Source organism: Maylandia zebra, linkage group LG2 (genome assembly GCF_041146795.1).
Source record: "Maylandia zebra isolate NMK-2024a linkage group LG2, Mzebra_GT3a, whole genome shotgun sequence".
NCBI classification, from domain to species: domain Eukaryota; kingdom Metazoa; phylum Chordata; class Actinopteri; order Cichliformes; family Cichlidae; genus Maylandia; species Maylandia zebra.
The window spans coordinates 34,700,647-34,719,443 of NC_135168.1; positions in this window are offsets into that span (position 1 = coordinate 34,700,647).

The window sequence follows — 18,797 nt, forward strand, 5'->3', positions numbered from 1 at the left end:
ATCCTGAGACATGGACAAACAGCACTGGTATCAGGTACTACGACCAACTTTAAAACTTGTTTTTTTAAGATAGAAAATTTATTTTACTTACCCAGACTGCACCCTCCATCACCATAATGTCAGCGTTACAGAATAAAGCACAGCGCAGCAACTTGCTGTATATATATACTGTGTGGGTTGAGGTAGCCACTATGTAGCGGAGACGTGTGTTTGTTCACTGGGAAGAGGTCATTTAGCTTTGCCTATGTTCTACCTCTTTGTGTGACCCACATAGCGAGAGATTCGGTAGTGCTAATGTAGCTTGCTTGTTGGCAAGAAGTCAAGGCTGCGTTGCTTGCCTCCGCTTTTCTGACCCCACCCAGGATGCAATGGGGTAGCTTGGAGATTGTTTGGGGCATGAGTAGTGTAGGTGGATAACGTAATGCCAAAAACTATGGCGTTATTTTTGTGCCACTATTCTGAGCGCGCGTAAAAAAAAGTTTGCAGGTGTAAGTGTTGCATTTTGAGGAGAAATTTATTTTGAGCAAAGAAAAGCTGAATATGAGTGAACAAAATTCATTCCTGCATGCAGAAAATGTTTTTCAGTGTTTGCTATTATCCATACACACACACAATAGCAGCCCCTCTCGCTCAGTTTTTATATTTGCGCTCGCCCGCAATGTGTTGCTCGCGCTCTCAACATTTCTGCCAATGCGCGCTCAACTCTTTATGTATACCGTTATATTTGTGCCACAAAACCAGCCAATCACAGACTGACTGAAAAATCTGATTGGCTGTTTTGGTCTCCAATCAGCTCGAAATGACGAAATGCAATATCCCAGAATCCATTTCGTCCAAAACTCAAACAAGGCAGTGGCGGAGGAACACAGAGTGGCAGAGTTTGAAATATTACTCTTTCTGGGTCACAAAATAAACTTTTCAGATATTTTCATGCGAGAGTGGTGCTGTGTAAACTTCTAATATCTGCTTGATTCATCAAGACATCACATAAGTGCTCTAACGTTTTCAGAGATGCCTGTTACCCACCAGCTGACCGGGTGGTCACTGGTGGGTCACTTTATTCTATTTAGTAGGAAATAGAAATGCTTGATACATTTTAAAACATACAATAGACCACGGTTTGGGCGAGATACAAGTGCGTCTTACGAACATTGCTTGGAGTGCAGTAGGACGTGGCTAAAGCAGCGGTAAGCTACATCGATGCTACATCTTTTCAGCAAGAAAACAAAGTTCATGCTACTTAATGTCAGATCATTAAGACAGAGAACAACCAGTGATTAGTGACGTTACCCTGATGTCTTACTGCTGAGAACGCTACATTAATGCTAGAGTCGCTGTGTGTGTGGGTCACCCAGAGACAGTTGGAACATAGAGCACTGCTAAGCAAACAAGAAACGACCTCTTCTCAATTGGTAAGCACATATTTCTGCTCATAGCGGCTACCACTACCCACACAGCAGTTATATTTCAGCATTACATCACTCTGCTGTCTGGGTAGTGTACCTTTATCAGTTAAATCTCTTCACACATCACTGATCCCACCTTGTAGATTTTTATTTTTTTTTGGGGGGGGGGGGGGCTTTTTCACACCGGAAAAGTCACTATCACAATATTTCACCAAAATCGTTTCACGTATGTCTTAAATTAGGTGTTCCTAGCCTTAACACAGCTAAATCAAACACTAAACCGTTGGTGGTTGAATTCTTCGTAGGTATAGAGAGGGACAGAATTATTAGACCCCTTATGTAATTTAAAGTTTCTGTCAAAAATCTTTCCAAATGCTTTTTTAACAGCGCAAGGGAATTTCAACATAACACTCCTAAACATACTATGAGCAGTGATGTGCTTTAACTTTGTAATGCTCATACCTTGTAAAATCATGTTAAAACAGAGGTTTATCTTCCAATTTACACACAGTGTAAAAATTCCAGCAAGAGTTTGAGCTGTAACATGAGAAAGCAAGAAATCAGATTAGACTTCAGAAAAAGAATTGTTGATGCTCTCCAAGCAGGAGATGGATGTACAAAGTTATCGCAGCGAGTGTCAAGAACTGGAGTTAGAAGCCACACAGTATTCTGTACTGTGTGGCTTCTCACTTCTCACTCCTCACTCAAACCTGAGGTAGGAAGTGAAAGATTTCAAAGACTGTGGAACAAAAGCTAGTGAAGGATATATCTAAAGACTCCATAACAAGTGCCAAGGCACTAGTGAATGACTTAGCCAAGCTGGGAACTGTCTCAAAGAAGGCAATTACTAGAAGCGTGCACACCAATGCACTGAGAGGTTGCACCCTAATAAATATTTTAACTTTTGCAGAAAAGACACTTTCAGGCCGATTGAAGTATGCTAAGGACAACCCGGAGAATCATTATGGATGCTGGAATTGTGTCCTCTGGTCAGATGAGACAAAACTACAACTTTTTGTGCCACAGAGTTGCTGCTTATGTTTGGAAAAAGAAGGGAGTGACGTACAACCCAAAAACACCATCCCCACCGTGGAACACGGTGGTGGGAGTATTATGCTGTGGGGATGCTTCTGTCCATCTGGAACTGGAAATCTCAACAAGGTGGAAGGAATCATGACGGAGAAGGATGTGTGAAGTTTTTTAAAGAAAAACTCAAGCAGGCAGTAGAAAAACTTGTTGATCTCAGTGCTGCAAAAAAAATTGAAAACTGGTAAGTATCTATTGGAAAGGGCATAAGAGAGAACCCATCAGAATTCTTAAGTTAAGGCTTGCTTTGTGTATTGTCCTTGCATATTTTGTTTATATTTATTTGGTTACTCATTCTTGTCTCTTATTCTAGTACCAGGAGTACTTGCATCCATCTGATGTTCTTTACCTTCATCTAATTGTCTTCTCCGTGTATATAAGTTTTTCCCCCCATGTCCTCTGTGAGATCATCTAATCTTTCCATGTACTTGCCCCTGTTTTGTCTCCTGGTTTTTGCCTCTGCTTGCTCTTTTTGGTTTTGCTTGCCAAATGAAACTGATCAGCCATGTCCCTTTCCATGTGCTTTTACCAGAGGTGGGACCAAGTCATTGTTTTGCAAGTCTCAAGTAAGTCTCAAGTCTTTATCCTCAAGTCAAGTCTCAAGTAATGTCAGGCAAGTCAGAGTCGAGTCTCAAGTCACTGGTGTAAAAGTCCGAGTCAAGTCACAAGTCTGAAACTTTGAATTTCAAGTCCTTTCGAGTCTTTAAAAAAAAAAAAATGAAAAAATAATGTTGCAGTTATATGCTAAATGTAAATATTAGACCATGTAATTTTAAAATCTGTGTTTTTCTCAACACATGACAAAGTAGTGAACTTAGAAAATATACACAAATTGTGAAATTGCACCTCTTTAAAATGCAGCTCAATTAAACCTAGCTCCAATAATAATTTTCACCGACAGTTCTGAGATAAGCTGCATGTTATTCTTGGATGCGGTTGTAGGACCAGCTTTAAAATCGCATGACAAAAATATCATACACATTAAAAAAAACTGTATCACCAACGTAGCCTGGACAACATTTGCTAGTTAGATGAAGTCAGCTATCTCATTGTAGCATATTTATATGCATATTTATAATTATACGGTTCTTGGAGTGAGTGCATACACTCATGAAGTTTAGTAACTTCAGGTCACTGCAACAAGCCCAGGTACAGTTTACCGACAGATGGGTACAGGACCGTAAAATGCACCGTGTAGAACGAAAGACCATCGTACGTATCATAAGTTTACCAGTCTCACAAATTGTCGTCATAAATACACATTCCTTAACCGTTTATTAATAGGACCTTTGAGCTCAACGGTAATTAATTAGTAGTGGAAATAATTTCTGGTACCCATCACAGAAATGTAGCAGTGACAATAATACTGTATGCTGTAATCGTACTGGGCAATTGGTGATACAAAAAACCTGTTTTATCCTGTGAATAAAAGTATATGTTTTTATCAATGTACCATAATAACAGAAGCGAAACACAATATTGTGTCAGGATAATTTACTATTTATGCACAATAAACAAAGGAGCATAGCGCGACAATTTCTGTTCAGCGCCAGACTTGCTTGTAACCTATATCACCAATTATGTTATGAAAAATGACGTATTAACTACTAAAAAACACTGACCTTCGTGTAAATGCTTGGAGCAGACTAACCTGTGAGCTGGAGTGTTCTGGGACGTTATATTTGGTCTTTGAATGGCTGCAATCCAGTCGCGTCTTTGTTACTTCGGAAACATGGCTCGAACAATTTCTCTTCAACGACGTAATCCGATAACAACCGATCTCTTTACCCGTCGGCTTCCCGTGGCTGTCATGCGACCGGCTATTGCAGTTAATAATACAACGGCTTCTTGACATTTTTGTGTTTCTTTTTATCGCTGTATAACTGATTTTAATTGAAAGCCTGCGTGCGCTAGTACCGCTTGCCACGAGTTCCCAGAATCCTTTGCGGTTCTACCCGTGAATGACGTCACATTTTCAATCTCTATATAATATGCATGTTAAATTTTATATTTGGGGTGAAATATCAAGTCTTTTCAAGTAAACCGGTTCAAGTCCAATTCAAGTCCCAAGTCATTGGTGTAAAAGTCCAAGTCAAGTCACAAGTCTTAGAACATTTTTTCAAGTCAAGTCTAAAGTCATAAAATTAATGACTCGAGTCTGACTCGAGTCCAAGTCATGTGACTCGAGTCCACACCTCTGGCTTTTACTTCATACAAATTGCAAATTCTAACCTAGTCTGTAGAATTGTGCATTTGGGTGCACCCTGCTTGTCATCACTGGCTGAAAATTAGTTGACAGCTACTTCCCTTGTGCTACATAATCAAAATGGTGATCATGCAGCATATGGAGCACTGCATATTTGGAAACAATTAGCACTCCATACTGAACCATCATGGATCTCATATTGTTCTAGGAGTGCAATGAAAAATGTCTGTTACAATTATGATTAGTCATGGCATATGGCTAAATACACTCAAGGGCCATTTAATGTGTATCTTCTTGAAGACTCTCCCAAGACAAGGATAAAATAAACAGTAAATGTAAGTAGAATGAGAAAAAAAACGATCCCATACATCCCTTAGAGTTATGACTCTTGGTCTCCATCAAAGTACAAAAAGATACTTTTCCGACCCCCTGTAATTTCTGTGCAGTCCCTCATTGTGCCTCTCTGTTTTCTTTTTAAATACAAATATATTTTTAAAGGGTATGTCTTGGAGCACTCTTCTGCTTGCTGTGATGTTGAAGCTGATTTTGATTTTTTTTTTTTTTTTTTTTACTTTGCTTGCTCATTCTTTTATTCATCCTCTGAGCCAGCTCTTTTTCTGGTGGTGGATTGTGAAACAACAAGAATGTTTTTTATCTTCGTGCGGTCTCACCCGCAACATTTGTTTCCAATTTGACAGATTTTGGAACAGAAATTCTTGGGAGAGAAACTGATGGTTGCATGATGGTTCAAAAATAAGCTCTTTGCAAAAGTCCTCCACCTATTCCTCAAATCTCCACCCCCACCCCCCTCTCATCAGCGCTCTAAGGCTCTCTCCACTTTACTTCCTGCAGCCCTTCTCTGCTTTCCTCTATTGGTTTAAGTCCAAACAAAGTCACCTCATCGGGTATTGTGGGAGAGATTGTAAAGTTTTCATCGAGTCCATGTGGAAGTGATTTGGCTGTAATCTCCAGTAATTGTGACTGTAACACAGAAACAAGCTGGAACAGATTGGCCTCATATTTTTTCTTCAGGGTCACTATGGGCTTATCTCAATATTTAGCGACTTGCCTGATTGAGTTATCATATCACATTTGCTGTTAAGAGCTGAGTGATGTCAACAAACGTAACTAGAGAGCGCAAGATGTTGCTTTAAATCACAGAGAGGAAGGTTCCTGTTTGAAGAAAGCACACACATCAATGTCAGCGTGACCCGCGGAGACCCGACTTTTTAAAATGCATGACATTTAAGAGCGTTGGTGGAGATGTGAAACAGAAATGCTGTTAAAAAAGGCACCATTACAGCATGACCTATCCTAGATCTGAACCCAGTTTCCCCCGACCCATGTCACACACACACACACACACACACACACACACACACACACACACACACACACACACACACACACACAGAGAGAGAGAGAGAAGTCAAGAGCACTCTGCTCAGTTGCTGCTGAGGTGCAAATGGTTTGCCTCTATGCATCATTGACCCAACGCTGCTCCTTCACCTACTCTCACTCCTCTGCCTGCTCCTTCTTGACTCTGTCCATCAGTGCTCCACCTCACTCACCCCTCTCTCTTCATATGCACTTTTTGTCTCCCGTGCCCTCTTCCTCCTCTTGTCTCTTTGTCCTCTGTTCATGGTACTTTTTTCTTTTTGCCATTTTTCCAACTCATGAATTGTTTTCTCTATGCTCCCTCATCTCAACGGCTCTCAGTCACACGTCCTGATGAATGAGTAATCTTGTTTCATTGTACTCAGCCATGCCTTGCCCGTGTTCGATAATGGCTCATTTGATTCTTTCCCACTAGCGTTTGGTGGATGGCAGAGACTGGGAGCTGGGAGCCGTGCAGTTATCATAAAGAGCATGTCAACTGTGAAGCCACAAAGCCTGCGAGTGATTAAAACCCTTCAACTCAGGGTTACTTCATCACAATCATTAGTCTTTTCTTGTCCTACCTTCTGGCTGTAAAACCCACACAGCCTAACCCTCCCCGTCCGTTAATAATATTCACTCAGCTTCTGATACATTAGCCAGTGAATGATAGGGCAAAGCCCTGGCCTAATTGCTTTTCTTCTTGTAAAGTCTCAATTCATTTTTGCTGAGATGTGTGCCTATAGTGTGCACACGTATGAGCCAACACACACGCACGCACAACCTGAAGCGCATACTTTCACACACTTGCACTTACACACAACCCCACCTTCCCACTGCTGTTTTATGATGGATGGGGCTGAGGATGCACGGGGGAAGGGGTGGGGGGATAGACTGTAAGGCTGCGTGTATGTGTGTGTGTCTCTGTGCACGAACAAGTGTGTGTGTTGGTTGGAAAGAAAGAAAAAAGGAGAGGGAAAGAGAGAGAGAAGCTGAGCTGAGGAGCTCTGATTAACGACACAGAGAAGAGGTCCCAGAGGAGTTGGGGGAAGAGCAAAACTATCTGGGGCCAGCTGAGAGAGAGAGAGAGAGTGTGTGTGTGTGTGTGTGTGTGTGTGTGTGTGTGTGTGTGTGTGTGTGTGTGTGAGAAAGATAGAGAGAGAGGGCACAAAAAACAGGTATAAAATGGGGGCGGGTGGGGGTGGTGGGGTTGAAGATGTTTTCTTTTCATGCCTTTCATTACAAGAGACTCACAAACACATGAAACTCTGCATATCCGTCATGATCATCTGCAAACCGGAGTATCAGCTTTATCCACTTTAGCCCCGCTGCTACCCGGTGCGTTCCTTCTCTCCTACCTACTAGATTCGACACCCACCCATCAGATTAAATCTTCTCACTTTACCTTACTTAGGATCCTGCAGCCCAGCGCCTCCGGCTTCTGTCCACACAGCTGTCAGAAGGAGAAACAGGGTGTGTGTTGCCAGAATACAGGCCATCACCTCTCTCTGATTGCACGTGAGAGTAGAGGTAATGGGAGTGTAATAGCACCTTAAGTACCCTGCTCTCACTGACACTGGCTGTATAGCATTACCCCTTGGTCTGACTGTGCGGCAAAGTGTATGTGTGTGTGTTTGGTTGAGGGGGGGTGTATGCATTGGCATATGCACAAGTTTTTCTTCTGTCAATCTGCTTGTCTGCTGTGGATATGTGTGTGTGTGTGTGTGCGTCTCTGCTAACACAAGTCTGATCCAGGTTTGAGTGTGCTGTGTTTTCCCTGAGGGTCGTCTGAGCCGTAGCGATCAAAGAGAGAGATGGAGGTTAACTGACCAGACCCGAGAAGCTCCACAGAAGGACCGGAGGGACTCCTCTCTGTTAGCCCAGGTACCGATCATCTGACACATAAACACACACAATCAGTAGAGCGGTGAGTGTACAAGGGGGCAGTTTGAGCGATCCGGGGGGATTTTAAAAAAATCTGTAAGGCCCAAACTAACTTTGTCACTTCACTCACGCAGCCGTACCCTTTCACACAGTATCCATTACCTCAGATACGTTTGCTACAAAACATCAAATAGCTTTATCCCAACTCCTACCTCAGTTCTTTCACAGAGAGATGCCTTCCACTGATATGGAAGTCCTGTAAAGTGAGTATAAGGTATATAGCAGTGCTCCCTGGAGAAAAACTCAACGACTAGTCTTGTACTAGAAAGTTAGACTGTATTCCCGAGCAGCTCAAAGTGATGACTTGTGCTGAAGGACTAGGGAGTGGCACACTTCTGCTGGAAGTTAAGCTGGAAGTTGTGTTCTCGAAAAAAGAAAGAGGGAGAAGAAGAACAATCGCGTTCGTGTGCGCAAACGTGTGCAACCGTGCAAACGTGCGTTGGGTGTGGGCGTGTGCGCGTGTGTGTGCGTGTGTGCGCGTTTGTGTTTGTTTAAAAATGAATGAGAGATAACCATCACAGGCAGCTGCCGCAGTGAGGAGAGACGACTAGCACCAGCTATGCGGCAGAGAAGTTTCCGTGGAAATAACATCGGCTACTTGTTGATTCCACGGCTGCTTACATGTCTCGTACATTTTTATCGCAAGAAGGCAGATCCTTTAATTGCTCGCAGCACTACAGTTTAATGCTCTGCTCTACACAATTTAAAGTCCTGCATTTTCAAAGCATGCTGATAAAAGTGCAGAAGTGGTTGCAGCAAAATGCAATTGAGTATTAAAAATAAAGCACTCATTAAAGTCCTTTTCACACTGAAGTGATGCACTACTGAATTCCACATTGCAATGAACTGTAGTAACAGTATTGGTCTGTGTAATCAACACTGTTTATTCCGCTGTCCCACGCAAACAGAAATGATCAATAAGACAATAATGGGCCACACTGTTGGACTGGGTGGCATTTTTTCTTTATTGTGACGAATACAGACATTTCTTTGATTTAATTCTGACTAGTCAGTTTCACTGGTAAAATAAGGAACTATGTTTTCGTGTCAGAACAAAAGAAGTGTACAAAGTGTCATTTAAGTCGAAAATTCACCCACTGCTTCACTGGGTGAATGGGTTAAAGGACGTCTTTCTAACTTTCGAGACTTTTTTGAAGATCAGCGCACTAAACCTGTGGTGGCTCGTCATTTGCGACCTCTCGAAAACTCATAAGTTGATGTTTTTGAACCGTAGCGGTGAGTGAGAGGAAGGACGCTAGCATCAACTAGCTAGCCGGTCGTCACGGCAAAGCTACGAGAGCGTCTCTCAGCATGGGCCCGAAAAAAGTTCTGTCAGCCGAGGAAGGAGACGATATTAAGAAGTCGCTGGAGTTTATGACAGAGGAGATTTCTACTGTCAAACTGCAGCAGAAAGCCATCCTGGACCTGGTCGAGGAAGTTAAGGCTCTCCGCATCCAGAACGCCGAGAAGGATCGGCGGCTGGCGTACCTGGAGAACAGAGTGGCGGATTTGGAGCAGTACACCCGGATGAACGATGTTATCATCACGGGGCTTCGCATCAAACCCCGGTCATACGCCCGGGCGGTCGCCACTGACAATGTAGGAGGGCCAGGAGAGGAAGATGTCAACTCCACGGAGCATCAAGTGGTTACCTTTCTACGGTCCAAAGGTGTGGAAGTGGATTATAACAACATTGAGGCTTGCCACCCTCTACCCCGAAAAAATGACAGTGACAAACCAGCCATCATTGTGAGATTTGCAAACAGAAAACAGAAAACAGCACTGTTAAAACAAGGAAAGAAACTGAAAGGATCCGATGTCTTCATGAACGAACATCTGATAAAAAGAAATGCGGACATTGCCAGGAAAGCACGTTACTTGAAGAAACAGGGAAAAATTCAAAATACATGGACCACCAACTGCAAAGTATTCATTAAACTCAATGGAACACCGGAACAAGCCAAAGTGTTGGTCATCAGAAATATGGAAGAGCTGGACAAATACTGAGGTCAACTTACTCTGGAGGTATGAATACACATGTGACGTGACACACAACACAACACATGGCACAGTCCAAAAGAACTTCATCTGCATCCGGCAACAATATCAACATAACTCATTGGAATTCTCTTTATGATAATCTGGAACTGAGAACATTTCGATACACAGACCATAATGTTCTAGACTTAGAAAAGGATATAGACCCGGAAAATAATTTCTTCTACAACATCAGCTGTAACTGCTGCTACTTCACTGATGAACAGTTTAAGCACACCATCAACACGGAAAATAAATTATCAATAATCCATTTTAATAGCAGAAGTCTGTATGCCAACTTCAACAATATAAAGGAATATCTAAATGAGTTGACAAATCCATTTGGAATTATTGCCATTTCTGAAACATGGATCAATGCGGAGAAAGGAATGGACTTTGGACTGGAGGGATATGAAGTGAATTTTGTAAATAGAAGGAACAAGAGTGGAGGGGGAGTAGCTGTGTATGTGGATAAAAACCTAAACTACAAGGTGGTAGAAAGTATGACAACTGTAATTGACAATTTACTAGAATGTATAACAATTGAAATTTATAAGGAAAAAGAAAAAAATGTAATAATTAGCTGTATATATAGAACACCTGGCTCTAGTATTCAAGTATTTAATGACTTCATAGAGGAAATATTCTCTAAAACAAATCAAAAAGTTATGTTTATCTGTGGTGATTTTAATATTGACCTGTTGAATCCAAAAAAGCATAAAATGAGCGACGAATTCCTAAACACTATGTACAGTTTGAGTTTACATCCTAAAATAACCAGGCCTAGCAGAATTACACCACATTGTGCCACCTTACTTGACAATATTTTCACTAACAATATGGAAAACAACATTGTGAGCGGAATATTAATTAATGACATCAGTGATCACCTACCAGTTTTTGCAGTTTATGACACTAATTATAAGAAAAATCAGCATGAAGAACAACTGAGATACAGACGTGTAAGGACAGAAGAAACTATGACTGCATTTAAGAACGATCTATTAAATCAGGACTGGGACAATGTGTACAAAGAAGCTGATATTGATATTGCATATGGCATATTTTTAAGAATATTCATGGAGTTGTACGATAAAAACTGTCCAACAATAAAATACAACAGAAAGCACAAATATTCAGATAGACCATGGCTCACTAAGGGTTTACAAAATGCATGTAAAAAGAAAAATACACTCTATAGGGAATACCTAAAACAAAGAACAAAAGAAGCTGAAAATAAATATAAAAAATACAAAAATAAGTTGACCAATATTATACGTGTATGTAGAAAGGAGTATTATAGTAAAATATTGAACAACAATAAACATAATATGAAAGGAATATGGGATGTTTTAAACGGTATCATTAAAAATAATTCTGGACAACAAAGTTATCCACAATACTTTATCGATAATGGCAATATTATGGAAAACACTGCTGATAAGGTCAACAGCTTTAATCATTATTTTGTAAATATTGGACCAAAACTGGCAGAACAAATTCCTGAGTCACTGCCATCAGTAGACTGTAGTGAAAACCTGATTGATAGGAACCCTAACTCAATGTTCCTCACATCAGTGGAGGAAAAAGAAATAATTGACATTGTACACATGTGTAAATATAAAACATCTACTGATTGTAATGATATTGACATGAAAATCGTCAAGAAGGTCATTGAAGGAATTGTAGGACCTCTAACATATATTTGCAACTTATCATTTCAGACGGGAAAAGTGCCAAACAAAATGAAAATAGCTAAAGTTGTGCCGCTGTATAAAACCGGGGATAGACGCCACTTCACAAATTACAGGCCTGTTTCTTTACTACCACAGTTCTCCAAAATCCTAGAAAACCTGTTTAATAAACGATTAGACAAATTCTTAGATAAATATAAATTACTCTCTGACAGTCAATATGGATTCAGATCAAAAAGATCAACATCTCTGGCATTAATCGAATCAATTGAGGAGATTACGAATGCTATAGATCAGAAACAGTATGCAGCTGGAGTATTTCTGGATCTCAAGAAAGCATTCGACACAATCAATCATGACATATTAATTAATAAACTGGAACGGTATGGGATTAGGGGGGTTGTACTGCAATGGGTGAAAAATTATTTAAGTGACCGGAAACAATTTGTGAAGCTGGGTGTCCATTCCTCATCATGCTTGGACATTGCTTGTGGTGTTCCACAAGGCTCTGTACTGGGTCCAAAATTATTTATTATTTATATAAATGATATTTGTAAGGCATCTGATATATTAAAATTAGTATTATTTGCAGATGACACAAATATTTTTTGTTCTGGGGGGAATCTAAAGGAGCTGCTGGATACAATTACTTCAGAAATGTGCAAAATTAAAAAATGGTTTAACAGGAACAAACTATCGCTAAATCTAAGTAAAACTAAAATTATCTTATTTGGGAATTCCCTTAGAAATGCACAAGTGCAGATTCATGTAGATGGTGTGGAAATTGAAAGAGTACTTGAACATAAGTTTCTTGGTGTGATTATAGATGATAAATTAAACTGGAAGTCTCATATAAATCATATACATAACAAAATTTCAAGAAGTGTCTCAATCTTGAGTAAAGTAAAACACATTCTGGACCACAAATCACTCCACATTCTCTATTGTTCCCTGATTGCACCGTATTTGAATTACTGTGCAGAGGTTTGGGGCAATACTTACAAATGTTCGCTATCATCAATCTTTATATTACAAAAAAGGGCCATAAGGATAATCCATAAAACTGGTTACAGAGATCATACAAATCCACTATTCTTAAAATCAAAAATTCTAAAATTCACAGATCTGGTTCATTTTCTCACAGCACAAATTATATATAAAGCAATAAATAACCTGCTTCCTGACAATATTTTAAAAATGTTTTCTAAAAGGGAACGGGGATACAATTTGAGGGGGGAATTAAATTTAAAACATCCTCGTATCCGTACAACATTAAAAAGTTTTTGCATCTCTGTGTGTGGAGTGAAGCTGTGGAACAGACTAAGTAAAGATATGAAGCAATGTCCAAGCATGGCGCAGTTTAAAAAGCGGTTTAAGGATATGGTTTTTACAGGGTACAGGGAAATGGTAGAGATTTGATAGGGTGTTCTTGTCTAATATTTTCATGTGTGTGCGCATGCACGGGTTTGTTGGTATGGGTATATATATATATATATATATATATATATATATATATATATATATATATATATATATATATATATATATATATAATTGTAGGCTGTGTATCCTTGAGGTGTTAATGGGGTTATTGAAAATGTGTATATGTGCGTATGTGTGTATATACGTATGTATGGATAGATAGAAACATATATGTGTATATATTTAAAAAAAAAAAAAAAAAAAAAATTACACATAACATTTAATGTAATTGCAAGGAGGTATTTCTGTAGTCTATTGATACTAGATAGTGGAAAAGGGGTGGGATTAAATAAGCTTATGCTTCTTCCTGCTCCTTTTTGAACATGGACGTTATTTGGAGTTGTGGTTGCTTGTTTTCCTTTTGTTTGCTTTGTTCATTTGTCTCTTTTAATTCTATTTTTTTTATACTTTTTCAACATGTTCAAAATAAAGATTCAATCAATCAATCAATTCTGCTGATTTTTAAAATTTATTCTATTACATATGTGTATGCAGTTGGCATACACAATCAAATGATGGGGAAAAAAGCTACACAGATTTCAAGCCCAATGAGCCTGCATGTCATCACAGGAGCCACAGGAGATAACTTTTGCAACTGTGAAGGTGGCTACAGTCAGACAGAGATTACACTAATCTATTTTACATAGCACAAAAGCCAGGAGAAAACTTTTACTGTCTGAAAAAGAACATGAGATGAAGAATCCAGGCTAAGAACAGACATTTATGAATAAAGGTCAAAGATTTTTGGTCACACTAACAGAGGATCTGCTTGGCACAAATAAAAGGTGATATTTCTGGATAAGAACCTCTATCCATATCCATATATGTCAAAGAAGAAGCCACCTCAACACAAAAGATCAAAGATGCCTTATCCAAAGATGAAAATAGTCTTCAACAAATGCACTGTTTAACTCCATTTTAGACAACTCGTGCAAACGCTACAGTGGCCATGTTTGCTTTATAAGAAAATATATTAGTCAGCTGTATGACAGTAAAAATTAATATCTTAACTCTTAGAAAGAAAGAAATTTGCTTTGAAAACCATAGGCAAAGCAGAGAAGTTGTGATGGAAAGTATTGAGAGACAGATTAAAGTCTTTTCATGGAAAAGAAAAAAAATATATAAAATAATGCCAACAATAACGATGTGGTTTTCTTGAAACTAATTCAGATGTACTATAATGTATTTTCCAACAACACTCAGAGCCAAAAATGTACCTATTTCGTGCAGCCACATTCAAAGATGGGACTTTGTGTGGCTCGTTATGGGTGATGTGAAGAAGTCTCTCTCTCTCTGTGTCTGCAATTTACGAAGTTGCAGACACACACACACACACACACAAAAAGTAAGTTGTGAAAAATAAGAATGAGAGAGAAATACTATGCTTGCTTTTACTTTCATGCCTCCTCATACCCTGTCAATTGCTCCGTAACGTGAGAACGGATGTGGGCTCGTCTGTTTCAGAAAGTTGTTCAAATTGCTGGATCTGGCACCACCTGCAGAAGCTGATGAACAGAGACCCGCCGAGGCTTTTGACTTGTGAATTTTAACATTTTCAAATAGATTGTTAGCCTCAATGTAATGCTTTTATGATTATATCTAAAAGTGCATTTAAAAGTGTGCTGCAACTTGAAATGTCTATATTCAGAAAAACATAGAAAAAATACCAAATTAATTTGCCCATTACATATAAATAAAATTACTTTTCCAGCACTGCTGTGGCATAACCTGAATATTGCTGCCCCGTGCGGATTGCATATTAGCCGTATTTCCTGTATGTGAGGAATGGTCAACTGTCCTTTTCCTGGAATAAACAAAGTATATCCTTATCTTTCAAGTTAAACATGACCCTAATGGTGGCATTGGAAGCCAGGTTTTTTGAGTAGGTGATGGTAGTGTGTGTGAGAATTCCTGTGTGTATATGTGTACAAAGAGAGGGGGCGGGGGCCACAGGATCCCACTGCTGGGTAACATCTCTGTCAGGACGGCTTTGCTCCATCACCACCCCGCTTCCACGCACACACACACGCACCCTCCATCAGCACCCGTTCAGGGCTCATCAGTCGCAGTGGCGCACATGTGGCCGGAGTATTCCAAACAAAGGTTTATAAAGAGCTCAACTAAGACTGGCTGATGTGACAGTCAGAGTACTAATGACGCCTGGAGACCGCTAAATACGCCACTGACAGACCAACAGCCTGCATGCCACACACACACATATCACACACAAGTTTTCATTTTGGCATGCAGCAACAAACTTTTGCAATCACTATGGCAGGATGGAACACATGCTCACTGTGGCAAATACACAGATCCACACAAACCCATACAAACACACACACACACCTTGTGCCCAAGGGCATCTGTCCGCAGCCTAAGAGCTCCCAACTGTTGAGGAGAAACAGCTCAATTAGCTCAGTGAAGGAACTAACGAAACACATCTATCTGTGCACACACACACACACACCATCCACCCACCCACACACACACACACTCGGAATCGCATTGATCCTTTCCCAGTCTGTGGCTCTAATTGGTGTGTTGATGATACTGTGAGAGTGTGAGATCCTTCAGGCATCTATAGAATGACTTCCAGCTCTTTATTTCTCATTTAAAGTTAAAAATACACCCACGAACCCTTCCAGTTACATGCTGCAAACTATATTCTCCCAAAAATTCCTTCTGAGAATCTTTTTCTTATTGCTGGGTTTAAATCTAATTTTTCTGGTATGCACTAATGCCATATCTGCGATCACAAAAAAACACACACAGTGCAGCCAAAAGAATCCATTCCAATGCCATAAATATCTAATGGCTTGATGACTTTGTTGCTCCCAGTAGATTGAACAGTTGTAAAAACCATCTATCCATTATGTGCATGTCCATTAAAATTATGCACGCAAATGCTCAATGAGCACCTTCGATTCAAATACACACCACCCACACCTACCAGCGTGCACATGTACACTGCTACGGCGAGTTATTGAGAGCAAATGGGGTAGAGTTATTTCCATAAAGGGTCTCAGTGGGTCTCAAAGATCTCTATTCCTGCCGACTGGGAGCGATTTAGCGCACCACTCTCTGGTATATTAGTAACTAAAGACGTCTGGGGACAAATCTGCTCTCTCTAAAACCCTATCCCTCCACTGTGACCTCTAGAGCATTCACAACTAGGACTGGGAGCCACTCTTCATCTTTTACCTTCTCTTTTCTGCTGACTATCAGTGTGTTTCCTCTTTCTTCTTGACTTTTACTTCTTGTTTTTGTTTTTTGTTTTTTTTTGGGGGGGGGGGGGGGGTTACTATCTTCTTCCCTTTTTGAGTGGAGAGTTTATTTTTTTTTACCATTATATATATATATAATAAAAAAATATTTCTTTCTCTTTTTGCATTCCACTCATATTCAACCCTATTTTCCACATTTCTTCTCTCTCTCTTACATCTATCCCATCTCTCTCTCTTTTTCTCACTCTCTCTCTCTCCATCTCCCCCTCCCTCCCTCCTTGGCCCCAGGGACGGACTGCTGATAGACTGTGTACACCAGCTGCCCAGGGGCTATTTTTAAGGAGCATTTGTCCTTCTCTTTCCCTCTGGAGACTGACTCAACCCAACAACATCTCGTCCGTGCACATTCACATGTGCACACAAACACACACAGGCATTAACACATGCACTCATTAGCCCATGAGCATGCATGCCCCACACTTTTTTCCTTTCGCACACATCCTCCATCCAAGGGCATTCTGTAAATGTAGGGGCAGCTTGTAGAGCTGTAGCCTACTGCTTAACTGCACAGGAGCCCCGGCGCTCCCCAACCAGCCTCAGAGGGCTCATAAAGCTTCCCTCCTCCCAGGGCCTGGCTAATATTCTCCCTTGTTCTAACCCTGCCTTACAATAGTTTGTAAAACAATACTGTAAAACACTGTTGCCGACTATTGCGTCAGGCTGCTTTCATCACTAAACCCACAGCAGCCAATAGAAGCCCTTGAATAATGCATACAGGAAGTCGGAAGATTCAAGTTCCATGGCGCCTGGCGTACTGCAGCTTAACATTGCTGTTGTATGTCTTATTTGAACCTGCTGTCCTATCATTTATGCAAATAAAAAGTGATATTTAAAGCTGAAAAATACAGCAAAAATAGTAGTTGGGTCTGTAGTCACTGGAAGACGGCATGAATAATGTCATCAGTCTGCTTACTCCAAAAACAGTCCTAAAAAATCCAAAAATGATTTCAATTCCCATTTGTAACCTTGGTAATAATTGTAAAGGAATTTGTTAACAAGCTACTAAATCATGTTCAAAGTGTAAAATCTAGGCTGTGAACCTTGCTTTTGTGTTGTGTTCAACCACTCCTGCTCAAAGCGAATGTAAAAGATAAAATGAATCCTCAAACAACTGCTCCAGCAACCTCGTTAAGACATTATTTACTTTCATCGTTAGCCAAAGAAGAGGACACTAAAAATCTGTCAGCAGCCTGAAACGCCTGCTCGAGTGTCTGAGCACTGTTTAATTGTGCCATTTATCAGCCAAAAAAGCCTACACACTCATAAATAAACACAATGCCTGTGCTAAGGAATTATAAAAATGTCACGCCAAGCCCACAAGTGAGGCCAGCGTTGATGCATATTAAGCGATTTAGTCAGTGAAGGAGTGGAGCAAAAAAAATATGATGGTTAATTTAAGAGTCATTAAAATTGTATGAATGTGCATTGCGCCTGCTTAGAGTGGGATTTTCTCTGATCGGTAACGAAGAGGGAGAAAGAGCAATACAGGCTGCCACACAATGTGGTGTATAAACCCGCTGATTGACCATGGAAGAGACAAGCAAACCTGAGAGAAGAGGTCCAATCAATGTTTCTGGAAACAGGGAGACAGGTGGGTGGGGGCCATGTGTGGGTGCAAGTATGCATTTTTATGTATACTTACATGCAAGTGTGCACTGTTTTGCCTGTATATGTTTACAAGCTTGTGTTTCATGCATATTGAAGCGCATGCTTGTGTGCGTGTTTGTGTGTGCGCATGTGTGCAAAGAGACTGTGTGCTTCCCTCATTTGAGGAAAGACAATGTTCTACATTCCACAGGGGAACAGAGTCATTACCGAAGCAGGAACTCAAGCCTGGAGGCCACGGCTCTGCATGTAGTGTGAATAGATCGAGCTAGTTTCTCGCTGAGACGTGCTGTAGAACACTCGCTCCGCCATTACCAGTGCCCCGCAGTTCAAACCTCACTCCCACCTTATTTCAGCTGGGGAAAAAAATAAAAAAGTTGACAAAAACAAACAAGTATCTCACCGTGGCAGCTCTGAGGTGGTTTTATCGTTGCTTTACATGCAAATACTAACTAAATCATTTGCATTTCATGTAAAATGACTGTTTAGTGGACATTTTGGAGATGGCATGCAGATCTAAACAGTCTGATTCACCATGAAGCAGAGCTTCTTTGGCCTGGCCTCTGAGGGATATGTTGGCTCTGAAGCCCTCTGCTGCCCTCTGTTGGCGGCTTAATCTCAATCCTAACCACCATTCATTCACACACAGTGTAGGTGAAGATGGACATATGGCAGC